The sequence below is a fragment of the Pseudophryne corroboree genome, chromosome 12 (assembly GCF_028390025.1).
Source record: "Pseudophryne corroboree isolate aPseCor3 chromosome 12, aPseCor3.hap2, whole genome shotgun sequence".
Lineage (NCBI taxonomy): Eukaryota > Metazoa > Chordata > Amphibia > Anura > Myobatrachidae > Pseudophryne > Pseudophryne corroboree.
In genome coordinates this window covers 53,251,242-53,266,526 of record NC_086455.1, presented here as the reverse complement: position 1 = coordinate 53,266,526, position 15,285 = coordinate 53,251,242, and the positions used below count along the sequence as shown (strand labels likewise).

Below are 15,285 nucleotides of genomic sequence, written 5' to 3'. Positions count from 1 at the left end.
GCAGAAGTGCGAACGAAAGGATCGCAGCGCGGCTACGAAAAAAAGATTGTGTCGTTTCTGAGCTGCTCCAGACCTACTCCTAGCTAGCAAACACTTCAGACTATTTAGTTCCTGTTTTGATGTCACGAACACGCCCTGCGTTTGGCCAGCCACGCCTGCGTTTCCCCAGGCACGCCTGCGTTTTCCCACACACTCTCCGAAAACGGTCAGTTACCTCCCAGAAACACCTACTTCCTGTCAATCACACTGCGGCGAGCAGTGCGCCTGAAAAGCGTCGCTAGACCTTGTGTAAAATTTCTTTGGCGTTTGTGAAAGTACGTCGTGCATGCGCATTGCGCCGTATACGCAGAAGTGCCGCTTTTTTACCTAAATGCTGCGCTGCGAACGAAAACTGCTAGCGCACAACTCGGAATGACCACCATTGTCTCGACAGTTTTACCTGTCAATGTTAAAGTAGCATTTTTCCATATAAATTTGAATGACATGCAAACATTAAGTAGTTTTTCCACTTTTTACTCTTTACTGCAAATTAAAATGAGTCCAAATCTATGGTTTAACAGGCCTTTAAGGGTGGTATTGTGGGTTTCAACCTCATTGTGCTTATCCCACCACCCAAAATTGGACCTACGTTTTAAGCTGAGTACACACTGGGCCGACTGGCAAGCGGGACGATTTCCCTTGAGACTGATAGCCCGTACACACCTTAACAATTACTGAAGGATGGATCAATCACTGTCCCATGTTCCATTATCAAACATTAGGTCGCATGAGTTATCGTCTGGTTGGTCGTGCAACAGGAACGACCAGACAACGTTGCAGACAAATCAGCTGCACACACTAAGCCATGTAGATGATTTGCCATTACGAAATAGCAGATCATCCCGACATCACTCCAATGTGTATCTGGCTCAAATGTGCTGTGCTTTATATAATCGCTTCTTGCAATTGCTAGAGATGTTCCCCATTGTGTCTGTACAAATGTGCTTCTCTGTTTAGCTAGGACAGATATGTATATGTTTAATATTTCCTAGTATTTTTTTCCTGCTCACTTTAACCCTCAACGAAAGAGTCATGAAAGCAATGTGCGGCAGTTTGCACTGAGCTGTAGACACTAATACAGAAATGAACTGAATGTGCACAAAAAAGAGCACAGCTACATTTGTCGAATATGAAAGACATGAATGTGAAACAATCAAGAACAGTGGTATTCAACATGGGCTCCAGTCTCTAGGTCGACACTATCTAGGTCGACCACTATTGGCCAACAGTAACTAGATCGACAGGGTCTCTAGGTCAAAAGGTCGATGTGAGTTTTTCACGATTTTTTTATATTTTTTTTAACCTTTTCATACTTAACGATCCGCGTGGACTACGATTGGAACGGTAATCTGTGCCGAGCAAAGCAAGGCACCTTGCCCGAAGCATGGCGAGCCATGCGAGGGGATACGGGGCACTAATTGGCATTCCCAGTCACTCTACAAAGAAAACGACACCAAAAAAACATTAAAAACTCATGTCAACCTTTTGACCTGTCGACCTAGTTACTGTCGACCAGTAGTGGTCGACCTAGACACTGTCGACCAAGTTACTATCTACCTTCCATACCACACCCATTCAACATGCAGCCCTCCAGTTTCTGTGGAACTACACATCCCAGCATTCCCTGCCACAGTTTTGTGATCAAGGCATGCTAAAACTGTGGCAGGGCATGCTGGGTTGTGTAGTTCCAGTACAGCTGATCTAGAAGGAGAAATCTAAATGCTGATTCAGTGTCAAGTTTTGCCACTAACCGTTCTTTCAGTAACCTGCAACAAAATGTCCAGGGTCTTGTCAGAAGCATCTGTGTGTGTACTGGCATTAGGTAATCAGTGTATACTAATAAATAGTGCATCCCTATGGGGAATATAAGGATAGTATAAGTCACTGAACAGCTTCATGACAAAAACAAAAGGGAAGCCAATGGGTTTTAAGCCAGTCACAATATTCTTGATTCTTTGATTGTACATCCATCTATTCTTATGGGGCCCATATATTTGCAATGTGTTTCACCAATTTCCCTATCTGTCAACGCTGGATACCAGATTCACCCAATCCAAGCAAAAAATGATCAGCTTCAGCGAGTCAATGATTTTTTTAACATGATGCATTTCCCAGATAGCCTGACCGATCGCCTATAGCACCCCACTCATTAGAACGATTTTACGATCCATGAACGATTCTTATCCGATTTGTCATATATTCAGATCTTGCCTACTGCAGGCAAGATTTGTCATTCTCGTTAGCGTTAGGTTGTTAGTATATTGTTTGTCCAAATGAACACTTGTGCACGATATCATAAGTCCAGGACTGCCGGGGAGTTCATGAGAAATTGTTAACAACATCACATCATTTGCAAGTCGTTAGATGTGTGGCCACCTTATCGTTGATGTCCATCAATCTCTGGTTTCGATCAGCAGATCGGATCGGCGTCAAGGAATCGCAGGGCTGATGTATTTCCCACATTACACATTGATATGTTTATTTATTTAGAACCTTATTTACCTCTTTGAAAAACAATGTGTAAGTGTTCTTGTAACTTCTATGATGGTCTGTGTTTCATTTGTAAATGGAACAGGAATAATTAAAAATTTATATTGCTGAGCTGCAACAAAAATTTTGAGTAGTTAGTATGATTTTATGATTATGCATTTGCTGTTGAGTAAGTTTTTCCTTTGTAATTGCTTACATAATCAATAACCGCATTATGTGTGTAGTCATTTAGAGTATTTATGTAATTATCTCAGTAGGGGACCCACAAATTTGAGATTTTTATTTTTGGATAAGGGATAATCTTACTCAACCTGTTTATTATGCATGGTAATGTCTCAAGAAGTTCTGCATGTTTTCTTTTTCCCATCCCCCTTTTTCCTTTCTATACCTCTACTTGTAAAGCAAACTTTCAATAAAAACTATTGATGTAAAAGAAAAAAGAAGAAAAGATGATCATCAAAATGAGGAGGAAGACCTTTACTGGCAGTAACGCCCAAAAAATACAGAGGCACCTGTAATGGTGAATTCCAGTGGGGACAAATTAATATTATGAAGAAGATGATGTACACAATGATGGGGATGTGGAATCGGATAATGATGATGATGATGATTGTCATCTTTCCTATGTAGAGCCAGTTTGTGTATGTAGAGATCATTGCTAGCAATGGTCACTGCCCTTTGGCTGCTTGTTTTGTGGGGGCCCAAACACACCCATCATTTCAGCCATTAGTGCCAGTCCCTGTCACTGAAGTGATTAGTTTGTAAAACTGTGCATGTCCTGTTTAATACAGGTTGAGTCTCCCTTATCCAAAATGCTTGGGACCAGAAGTATTTTGGATATGGGATTTTTCCGTAGTTTGGAATAATTGCATACCATAATGAAATATCATGGTGATGGGACCTAAGTCTAAGCACAGAATGCATTTATGTTTCATATACACCTTATACACACAGCCTGAAGGTAATTTTAGCCAATTTTTTTTATAATTTTGTGCATTAAACAAAGTGTGTCTACATTCACACAATTCATTTATGTTCCATATACACCTTATACACACAGCCTGAAGGTCATTTAATACAATATTTTTAATAACTTTGTGTATTAAACAAAGTTTGTGTACATTGAGCCATCAAAAAACAAAGTTTTCACTATCTCATTCTCACTCAAAAAAGTCCGTATTTCGGAATATTCCGTATTTCGGAATATGTGGATATGGGATACTCAACCTGTATATACAACATAATGGTGGGTTGGAAAAAAAATACAGATCCAAAACAAACAAGGGTGATTTTGGCAAAACCAAATACAGATCCAAAACACGGGGGTCGGCGCACATCTCTACTTAAAAGTTGCTTGGGGTTAGAGGTTGGAGCAGAGATGAGAGACTGGAAATATGTTTGTCAGTGTCCAGAGCATTACGAGAAGAGTGGTATTATATGTGAGGAAGTCACCTGGAGTACGAGATTTACACCACTGACATTCTACTTTACGAGAGTTTTTGTAGGTGTCTTGTGAATTTAGAGTGCAATGGTTGACATCTAAGACTACATGGAGTGTGATGGGTTGCGGGTAGCTTAATGTATTAAAAAAACTAGCTGTTTAGAGCTGTAATTTTGAGACTTCTGAATGTAAGTAAATATTAATCCATGGTTCTTGGCGTTACCCGAGGAGCGCCATAGCAGATACGGTAAAAAGTGACAAGACCATTTTTGTAGTTTATTCAATTCTACACACTGGAGGTGCAATTCAAATTTTGATCTGATTGTTCGTTTGGGCGTTATCATTCATGCAACGCAAGCCACGCATTGGTAATGACGTCATATCAACCACCTTTTCATCCCCTTAGGGGAGGTTTATTAAAAATCTAATTACGTAATTTCTCATACGTCCTAGAGGATGCTGGGGATGCTTCAAGAACCATGGGGTATAGACGGGATCTGCAGGAGACATGGGCACACTATAAGACTTTGAATGGGTGTCCCTCTGGGGACAGGGAGAGCTGGGAGTCAATCCCCACGGTAGATAAAGCTTTGTCGCGTTTATCCAAAAAGGTAGCGCTTCCGTCCCCTGACACAGCAGCCCTGAAGGTCCATTTATGTCACTACAGGGTCGCTACTCAGGCCCGCTGTTGCTGCGGCATGTGTGAGTAGCGCTATTGAAAAGTGGGCGGATAACTTGTCATTAGAGGTAGATTCCCTATACAGGGATAGTGTGCTTTTGACCTTGGGTCATATCAAGGACGCTGCAGCGTATTTAAAAAAAGCAGTAAGGGATATTGGCCTTTTGGGATCAAGGGCCAATGCCATGGCAGTCTCTGCTAGGAGAGCATTGTGGATTCATCAATGGAATGCTGATTCTAAGAAGGCGATGGAGTCTTTACCGTTTAACGGTAAGGTCTTGTTTGGTGACGGCCTCACTGACCTGGTCTCTACGGCTACAGCGGGTAAGTCGTCTTTTTTACCTTATGTTCCTGCACAGCAGAAGAAATCGCCTCACTATCAGATGCAGTCCTTTGGGCCCAACAAATTCAAAAAAGGACGTGGGTCCTCCTTCCTTGCTGCAAGGGGGAGAGGAAGGGGAAAAAGGTCACAAGCTGTGGCAAGTTCCCAGGAGCAGAAGTCCTCTCCGGCTTCTACCAAATCCACCGCATGACGCTGGGGCTCCGTTGCGGGAGTCCGCACCAGTGGGGGCACGTCTCAAACTTCAGTCAGGTCTGGGTGCACTCGGACCTGGATCCTTGGATAGTAGACATAGTAACCCAGGGGTACAAGTTAGAGTTTCAAGACGTGCCCCCTCACCGATTTTTCAAATCGGTTTTACCAGCTTCTCTTCCAGATAGGGAGATAGTAAGCGCTGCGATACTAAAGTTGTGTCAAAATCAAGTAATTGTCACGGTACCCCCGTCTCAACAGGGGTAAGGGTTTTATTCGAGCCTGTTCGTGGTTCCGAAGCCGGATGGCTCAGTCAGACCGATTCTAAACTTAAAATCCCTCAATTTCTTTCTGAAAAAATTCAAGTTCAAGATGGAGTCCCTACGAGCAGTGATCTCCAGTCTGGAGGAGGGGGATTTTATGGTGTCGGTTGACATAAAAGATGCTTACTTACATGTCCCCATATATCCTCCGCATCAGGCTTACCTGAGATTCGCTGTGCAGGATTGTCATTACCAATTTCAGATGTTGCCATTTGGTCTGTCCATGGCTCAGAGGATTTTCCCCAAAGTAATGGCGGAAATGATGGTTCTTCTGCGCAAGCAGGGAATCACAATTATCCCGTACTTGGACGATCTCCTCATAAAGGCGAGGTCCAAGGAGCAATTGTTGAAGAATGTTGCCCTTTCACTACGATTCTGCAACAACACGGTTGGCTCCTAAATTTGCCAAAATCACAGTTGGATCCAACGACACGGCTGTCGTTCCTGGGTATGATTCTGGATACAGAATTGCAAAGAGTGGTCTTCCAGTGGAAAAAGCTCAGGAAATACAGAACATGGTAAAACAGATGCTGAAACCGGCAACGGTGTCGGTTCTTCGCTGCACTCGGTTGCTGGGGAAGATGGTAGCGGCCTACGAGGCCATTCCGTATGGCAGGTTTCATGCCAGGGTGTTTCAGTGGAACCTGCTGGACCAGTGGTCCGGGTCTTACCGGGACATGCACCGGAACATAATTCTATCTCCCAGGACAAGAATTTCCCTGCTGTGGTAGCTGCACAGTTCTCACCTTCTGGAGGGACGCAGGTTCGGGATTCAGGATTGGATCCTGGTGACCACGGATGCAAGCCTCCGAGGCTGGGGAGCAGTCACGCAGGGAAGAAACTTTCAGGGAAAGTGGTCAAGTCAGGAAGCTTGTCTACACATAAACATTCTGGAATTAAGAGCCATCCACAACGGCATACTGCAAGCAGAACATCTTCTTCGAGGTCTGCCGGTCTTGATTCAGTCAGACAACGTGACCGCAGTGGCGTATATAAACCGCCAAGGCGGAACAAAGAGCAGAGCGGCAATGGCCGAGGCCACAAAGATTCTTCGCTGGGCGGAAAGACATGCCAGCGCTCTGGCAGCGGTCTTCATTCCAGGAGTGGACAACTGGGAAGCAGACTTCCTCAGCAGACACGATCTCCATCCAGGAGAGTGGGGTCTTCATCAAGAGGTCTTTGCAGAAGTGACAAGTCGGTGGGGAGTTCCTCAAGTGGACATGATGGCGTCCCGCCTCAACAAGAAACTTCAGAGATATTGTTCCAGGTCGAGGGACCCTCAAGCGATAGCGGTGGACGCCCTAGTGACACCGTGGGTGTTTTAGTCGGTCTATGTGTTCCCTCCACTTCCACTCATTCCGAAGGTGATAAAAATTATAAGAAGAACAAGGGTTCAGGCAATCCTCATTGTTCCAGATTGGCCAAAAAGGGCCTGGTATCCAGATCTTCAGGAATTGCTCATAGAAGATCCCTGGCCTCTTCCTCTTCGGGAGGACCTGTTACAACAGGGGCCGTGTGTGTATCAGGACTTACCGCAGCTGCGTTTGACGGCATGGCGGTTGAACGCAAAATCCTAGCCCGAAAGGGTATTCCCAGTGAAGTCATTCTCACACTTCTTCAGGCTAGAAAAGAAGTAACGGCAAAGCATTACCACCGTATTTGGAGAAAATGTGTGTCTTGGTGTGAATCCAAGAAGGCTCCTACGGAAGAATTTAACCTGGGGCGTTTGCTCCATTTCCTACAAGCTGGTGTGGATGCGGGCCTAAAGTTAGGCTCTATTAAAGTACAGATTTCTGCCTTGTCGATCTTTTTTCAAAAAGAATTTGCCTCCCTTCCAGAACTTCAGACCTTCGTTAAAGGCGTGCTGCACATCCAACCTCCCTTTGGGCCCCCGTGGCACCATGGGACCTTAATGTGGTGTTGCAATTCTTGCAATTGCATTGGTTTGAACCTTTGTGCAAGGTTGAGTTCAAATTCCTTACTTGGAAAGTGGTTATGTTGTTGGCCTTGGCGTCTGCAAGGCGAGTGTCTGGGATGGCGGCTTTGTCTCACAAAAGCCCCTATTTGATTTTCTATGCTGATAGAGCGGAGTTGAGAACCTGTCAGCAATTTCTGCCAAAAGTGGTTTCATCATGTCATGTTAACCAGCCAATTGTGGTGCCAGTGGCTTCTGACGCCTTGGCGGAGTCAAAGTCTCTCGATGTGGTCAGAGCTTTGAAGATCTATGTCGCCAGAACAGCGCAGATTAGGAAAACGGAGGCTCTGTTTGTCCTGTGGGCTCCCAACAAGATTGGGGCTCCTGCTTGTAAGCAGACTATTGCGCGCTGGATTTGTAATACGATGCAGCAGGCTCATTCTACGGCAGGATTGCCGTTACCGAAGTCAGTGAAAGCCCATTCTACCAGAAAGGTGGGCTCATCCTGGGCGGCTGCCCGGGGAGTCTCGGCGTTACAACTTTGCAGAGCTGCTACTTGGTCGGGTTCAAACACCTTTGCGAAGTTTTGATACCCTGGCTGAGGAGGACCTCTTGTTTGGTCAATCGGTGCTGCAGAGTCATCCGCATTCTCCCGCCCGTTCTAGAGCTTTGGTATAAACCACATGGTTCTTGAAGCATCCCCAGCATCCTCTATGACGTGTGAGAAAATAGGATTTTAATACCTACCGGTAAATCCTTTTCTCTTAGTCCGTAGAGGATGCTGGGCGCCCGTCCCAGTGCGGGCTGTATCTGCAGTTTGGTTATAGTTACGCTCAGGTTGCATTGAGTTCGGTCAGTCTTTGTTGTTGGTCATGCCGTTGCATGCGTTGTTTGTTGAATGCCATGTTGTATGGCGTATTAGAGGTGTGAGCTGGTATGTATCTCACCTTAGTTAAAATAATTAAATAAATCCTTTTCCTCGAAATGTCCGTCTCCCTGGGCACAGTTCCTATAACTGGAGTCTGGAGGAGGGGCATAGAGGGAGGAGCCAGTTCACATCCATTCAAAGTCTTATAGTGTGCCCATGTCTCCTGCGGATCCCGTCTATACCCCATGGTTCTTGAAGCATCCCCAGCATCCTCTACGGACTAAGAGAAAAAGATTTACCGATAGGTATTAAAATCCTATTTTTCCCTTTTCCCACCTGAAGACTACCTATGTTAAATTTTAGCTTCTTAACATATAGGAAAGTAAGAGAATTATGACGAGTCGGTGAATGAGTAATGGATTTCGTGTATATATATATATATATATATATAGATATAAAAGATCCCGGCACTCCTCTTGTAATCAATTTGTAGTGCTGCGGTGCCCTCCCAGAGGCAGAGTCCTCAATAAATAAATACAATGGAGAATGAGGGCGGCACTCAAGCAGGCTGTTGCATGTGTAGAAAATCAGTTTAATAGATCCGACATGTTTCGGGGACTAGCCCCGTCCTCAGGGCCTTAACGTTAAGGCCCTGAGGACGGGGCTAGTCCCCGAAACATGTCGGATCTATTAAACTGATTTTCTACACATGCAACAGCCTGCTTGAGTGCCGCCCTCATTCTCCATTGTATATATATATATATATATATATATATTTATTACACTCACAATATATAAATTGCTGTCTGAAGATTGTTAACCCGAATAATGTGGACTGCAGGCTGAAGCGCTAATAAAGCTGCAGTTTCGACATGATTTAACCCTTTACGTGGCATTGTTGATCTCAACCAACATGAATTTTATATTCTAGTTATAATTATTTTATTTATATAGTGCTCTTTCTGTAACAGGACTCAAGGTGCTTTAGAGACATCAACACAATGCGCATAATACAGAAGATTTAAGTAATATAGGAGGTCATTCCGAGTTGTTCGCTCGCAAGGCGATTTTAGCAGAGTTGCTCACGCTAAGCCGCCGCCTACTGGGAGTGAATCTTAGCATCTTAAAATTGCGAACGACGTATTCGCAATTTTGCGATTACAAACTTCTTAGCAGTTTCAGAGTAGCTTCAGACTTACTTGGCATCTGCGATCAGTTCAGTGCTTGTCGTTCCTGGTTTGACGTCACAAACACACCCAGCGTTCGCCCAGACACTCCCCCGTTTCTCCAGCCACTCCTGCGTTTTTTCCCACACGCCCATAAAACGGCCTGTTTCCGCCCAGAAACACCCATTTCCTGTCAATCACACTACGATCGCCTGAGCGAAGAAAAAGCCGTGAGTAAAAATCCTAACTTCATAGCAAATTTACTTGGCGCAGTCGCAGTGCGGACATTGCGCATGCGCACTAAGCGGAAAATCGCTGCGATGCGATGAAATTTACCGAGCGAACAACTCGGAATGAGGGCCATAGCAATTGACAAGCCACACAGACATAAAAGAAAACCTTGTGTGCATTGTAAGCATAATGCAGGATTGGTGTAGGCATTTTGGGTAACAACTTTCAATGGCTTTGTATTCCACCCTCACAAGGTACCAGGTGAGGCAGCCATCTTGGGTGCATTGCATTGGATTACCCTGGATGAAATAGTCTACCCCTATAAAAGATGACACATTGTCCCAACAATACCACCAGGTCTATGTATATTTCATCCCATCCACAAAAAAACCAGATGAGGCATCCATGTTGGGACACTGGGAGGTGAGCCATACAAGGGTACAATGCATACATGGGAAAACTGACACTTGTGTAATAGTAGTATGATATACCCTGTATGGAATGATCCACATGAAGAACATCCTGCTCACTGAGGAACCATCCGAGGCCCCCAGCTATGGTGCGCTGTATAGGTCAAATTGAAGGGTGTATGTCACAGTGAAGGTGCACATTACAGGAATAGCACACGGCAGGGTGGAAGAGAGAAAAAAAACACATCAGAAAACACTTGCAGGTAACCAATTGGGGGGGGGGGGGGGGGGGGGGCATTAGGATAACATTATTTTGATAAAATAAACGGGTGGGTATGAGAATGGGAAGCACACTCAAGTCTGGTGGAAATGTCCCTGGTGAGCCTGCTCCTGGTGTTCCCCCATAGCTCCCTGCTTATCTTGAGGTTTAGGCTGGCGGGTAGTCCTGATGTTCTCAGCCAGAGGGGTGGCAAGTCTGGTCCTGGAGTTCTCATTGCAGAGGTGGGGAGAGACCACATAATGGGGGTAATTCCAAGTTGATCGCAGCAGGAATTTTGTTAGCAGTTGGGCAAAACCATGTGCACTGCAGGGGAGGCAGATATAACATGTGCAGAGAGAGTTAGATTTGGGTGGGTTATTTTGTTTCTGTGCAGGGTAAATACTGGCTGCTTTATTTTTACACTGCAAATTAGATTTCAGATTAAACACACCCCACCCAAATCTAACTCTCTCTGCACATGTTAAATCTGCCCCTCCTGCAGTGCACATGGTTTTGCCCAACTGCTAGCAAAATTCCTGCTGCGATCAACTTGGAATTACCCCCAATGACTCTGAGCTTTGTGGTTGTATTGCAGTCCTTCTGTAGTAATGTTGGTTTATTGTTTGCCTTTTTTTACCTTCGGTTTAATGCAGGTACTGTATAACGCTGCTATTGATTTTAAGCTGCCACTTTATAACTAGCCACTTCATATACTAGGCACTCTAGCGTCCTAAAGGACTGGGGTCTAAACCTATACTGAATAAATAGGACTACTGAAACGTGTTCATACATCCTCCACACAGCAGCCCTCCACCCCCAGCAAAAGGTGTTAATCAAATCTAACAAATCAATCACTATAAATTCCTAACATATTACAGATATAAATCCACTTATAACAGTTTCCTAAAGTTTTAACTATGCAGTATAACCTATCCGTTTGATAGATAGACAGTGTCTAGTTAGACAGTCAATATATAGACACCATATATTAGACAGACATTAGGTCGACAGGTCAAAAGGTCGCCATGAAAATGGTCGACATAAAAAAGATAGACAAATGTTTTTTTTTTTAATGTAACATGTTTTTGGATTATTTCATACTTTCTCTATCCATGTCGGCATAGAGTTGGTTATAAACCTTGTGGCGAACGCAGCAAGCCACCGTGCCCGAAGCGTGGCGAGCGTATGCCTTTCTACAATTGGGGGTCCCAGATGACAAAACTATCCACACAAACCACAAAAATGCAAAAAACATGGTGTCGACCTTTTTCATGTCGACCTTTTGACCCTGTCGACTTAATGTCCATCTAACATATGGTGTCTATCTATTGACTGTCTAACTAGACACTATCTATCTTTCATACCGGAACCGCAGTATAATCACTGCTATGATATAAACACAGATCACTCCAATGAAAGTACTAGTTGATCAAATTACCTAGTAATACTTCATTAACAGTAGTAATACTCCGCAATAGTGATCTGAATAGGTTCACCTGTTGATGAGAAGGGGAGAGGAGGGATCAAATCACAATCAATATAAGTTGATGATCTAACTAATGACATGCTGCTATTGTTTTTAAGCTGCCACCTTATAAATAGCAACTTCATATACTAGGCACTGTAGCAGCCTAAAGAAATGATGTCCAAACCACGTCCTGTGATCAAGCATACAATGCGAAACGTACGTCAGGAGGAGGAAGTATCGCGATCACGTGATGCGCACACGTGACCGCATTAGCCGGAATCCCTAGGACGGTTACCAGGCAACGGCCGCACAGCTCCGTCTTCTGAACGAGGAGACCCCGGCCACACGCCGCTGCAGCCCTGGAAGCACTGGCACAGCAACAAGCGGGTCTCGTAGTGACAGCGACACCGGAGCTGGTATCGTATACCCCGCACTTTGTACTTTGTGAACTGCACTTTAATTATTAAGCTTGTTAGCACAATCAATTCAATTTTCCTGAGCAACCAACATTCATCGAGCTATATATGCATGTCAAACAACCATGCACAACTGCAAATTAAACTGGATAAACTGTTCCAACTAGCAACATCATAAGTAATGCATTATTTTTTCTCCCTCAGCAATAAGGTATACAAAGCTGGGATCATCCATACTTGCTACAAACATCAATAGCAAGCTACCACTAACTCATATGTACTAATGACTGTGTGTCTCTCCATTCGAAACTCACCAATATATCAATGGTAAACCTCAGCAAATACTTGTGCTAAGTATCTACAAGCATCTAGTCACAGCCTGCTTTCCTATAATCATACAAGTACTGATTATAGGTTCCAGGCATAAGGCACATTATAGCCATTATCTGGTTAAGTGCATAGGGGTGTACTATCACTAATTATTATTTTGAAAACCTACTGCCACATTTAAGATGCGCAGTTTAATTATAACCTGCATTTATATAGCGGTATAATTTGGTACGGCCGGTCTGGTGCCCTCTGGGCGTTTCTTGGAGTGAAAGGCAAGTCCTAATTGTGGACATTGTGTGGTGTTCAGGAATTTTACCCGCATAATAGGCCTTCACTCATATGTATATTATTGTCTGTGGTTGATATGTCACAGGGTAGCTAAGCCTGGTGGCTGCACATTATCTCATTTTTTTGACCATTGTACTATATAGACATACAAATATCAATTATGTCAGTTACATACTCATGAACCTGGATGACTCAAAAGGGTGAGTACAATATTTGCGGTCATACCTCACTGGGAATGCCCAATCTCTTCTGACCTTGGAAGCTAAGCAGTGAAAGGCCGGGTTAGTAATAGGATGGGTGACCACCTCTGAACACCCTGGTACCGCAATAAATTGATTCCCCTATAGTGTCATCTGCACTAAAAATATTGGGCAATTGAATTTTCAAAATATTGGTTTGCAGCGGTGATAGGCAAGTCCTAATTGTGGATATTGCGTGTTTTGAAAAAAACCTTTTTTCCACAAAACAGGCCATCACCCATGCTCATATTTCACTGTGGCTGCCATGTCACAAGGTGACTAAACCAATTGGCTGCACACATTTGGGTGACTCAATAGGGTGAGTACGACATTTGCGGTCATACCTCACTGGAGATGCCCAATCTCTTCTGACCTTGGAAGCTAAGCAGTGAAAGGCCGGGCTAGTACTAGGATGGGAGACCACCTCTGAACACCCTGGTACTGCAATAAGTTGACTCCCCTATATAGTGTCACCTAGACATATACTATTGGGTACCGGACTCTTATATGGCCTATGATTTAATTCTCTGCATTTACCACAATCCATAATGGATATCTGCTGAATAAATGATGGTCATACAATACATGAGTCACAATGTGCAATGATTAATGAATTTTGTTACCACAGCCATAATTTCCGACAATTGGTAGATTGTGATATGGATATCACGTATTACTTATAAACTCTCTTTTTTTCATATTTTCGCAAAGCTTTTAACTTTCAATGCAGATACTCCTTAATTCTTATTTTACGTGTTACCTAATAAAAATGGTTTTATCAGTAACAAATTACATTGCCATGCTTTGAATTAGAGTGCTCCCAAAAAAGAGTCTACTTACCAACACTTCTTTGTTTTGGTTTTTTCTGACTGTCTAAATTTGACTCTGGGGAGCACCACTGGAAGCAACATTTATTGGGATTAGGATTAAATTTCCATATACCCCCAGTTGCTATATCTAGAAGCAATTCAGGGATAATTCAGTTTTTCAGAGGCTACTATTTATCAGATCAAGGACTTGTGCGGTTCCCAATATTTTTCTTTCTATAAATCCACTTATAACAGTTTCCTAAAGTTTTAACTATGCAGTATAACCTATCCGTTTGATAGATAGACAGTGTCTAGTTAGACAGTCAATATATAGACACCATATATTAGACAGACATTAGGTCGACAGGTCAAAAGGTCGCCATGAAAATGGTCGACATAAAAAAGATAGACAAATGTTTTTTTTTTAAATGTAACATGTTTTTGGATTATTTCATACTTTCTCTATCCATGTCGGCATAGAGTTGGTTATAAACCTTGTGGCGAACGCAGCAAGCCACCGTGCCCGAAGCGTGGCGAGCGTATGCCTTTCTACAATTGGGGGTCCCAGATGACAAAACTATCCACACAAACCACAAAAATGCAAAAAACATGGTGTCGACCTTTTTCATGTCGACCTTTTGACCCTGTCGACTTAATGTCCATCTAACATATGGTGTCTATCTATTGACTGTCTAACTAGACACTATCTATCTTTCATACCGGAACCGCAGTATAATCACTGCTATGATATAAACACAGATCACTCCAATGAAAGTACTAGTTGATCAAATTACCTAGTAATACTTCATTAACAGTAGTAATACTCCGCAATAGTGATCTGAATAGGTTCACCTGTTGATGAGAAGGGGAGAGGAGGGATCAAATCACAATCAATATAAGTTGATGATCTAACTAATGACATGCTGCTATTGTTTTTAAGCTGCCACCTTATAAATAGCAACTTCATATACTAGGCACTGTAGCAGCCTAAAGAAATGATGTCCAAACCTTATACTGAGTGTTTATACTTTTACGCTTTCTGTGGCAGCGAGACTCTCCGGCAACCTCTACATTCATGCCTTTATAGCAGTCTTGGAGTTTTCAATGATTGCCAAATAAAGGGTTAAGTAAAAAGGAGCTTGATACATAGACCCCTAATCTATTAGACTTCATGCAGACATAAATCGATCCGTTAAAGATTTGCACTTTGTGTTGACAATGTTCTATTGTTACTAAAACAACCTCAAGCTTTCCTGCCAGCACTGCTTGAGGAGATAGAAATCTGCCATATAGCTCCCTGACATGATAACAAATCAATGCTCAGAAATGTGTTAGCCGATTAGATTTTCATCTCCTGATAATAAAATGGAACAGGGGGAGAG

General features: G+C 43.3%; 2 pseudogenes; both read left to right on the top strand.

Moving 5' to 3' along the window:
• Window positions 1-13,066: 13,066 nt before the first annotated feature.
• LOC134981688 (5S ribosomal RNA) lies at window positions 13,067-13,186 on the top strand (annotated as a pseudogene).
• A 238-nt stretch (window positions 13,187-13,424) lies between these two features.
• LOC134981647 (5S ribosomal RNA) lies at window positions 13,425-13,544 on the top strand (annotated as a pseudogene).
• Window positions 13,545-15,285: the final 1,741 nt, after the last annotated feature.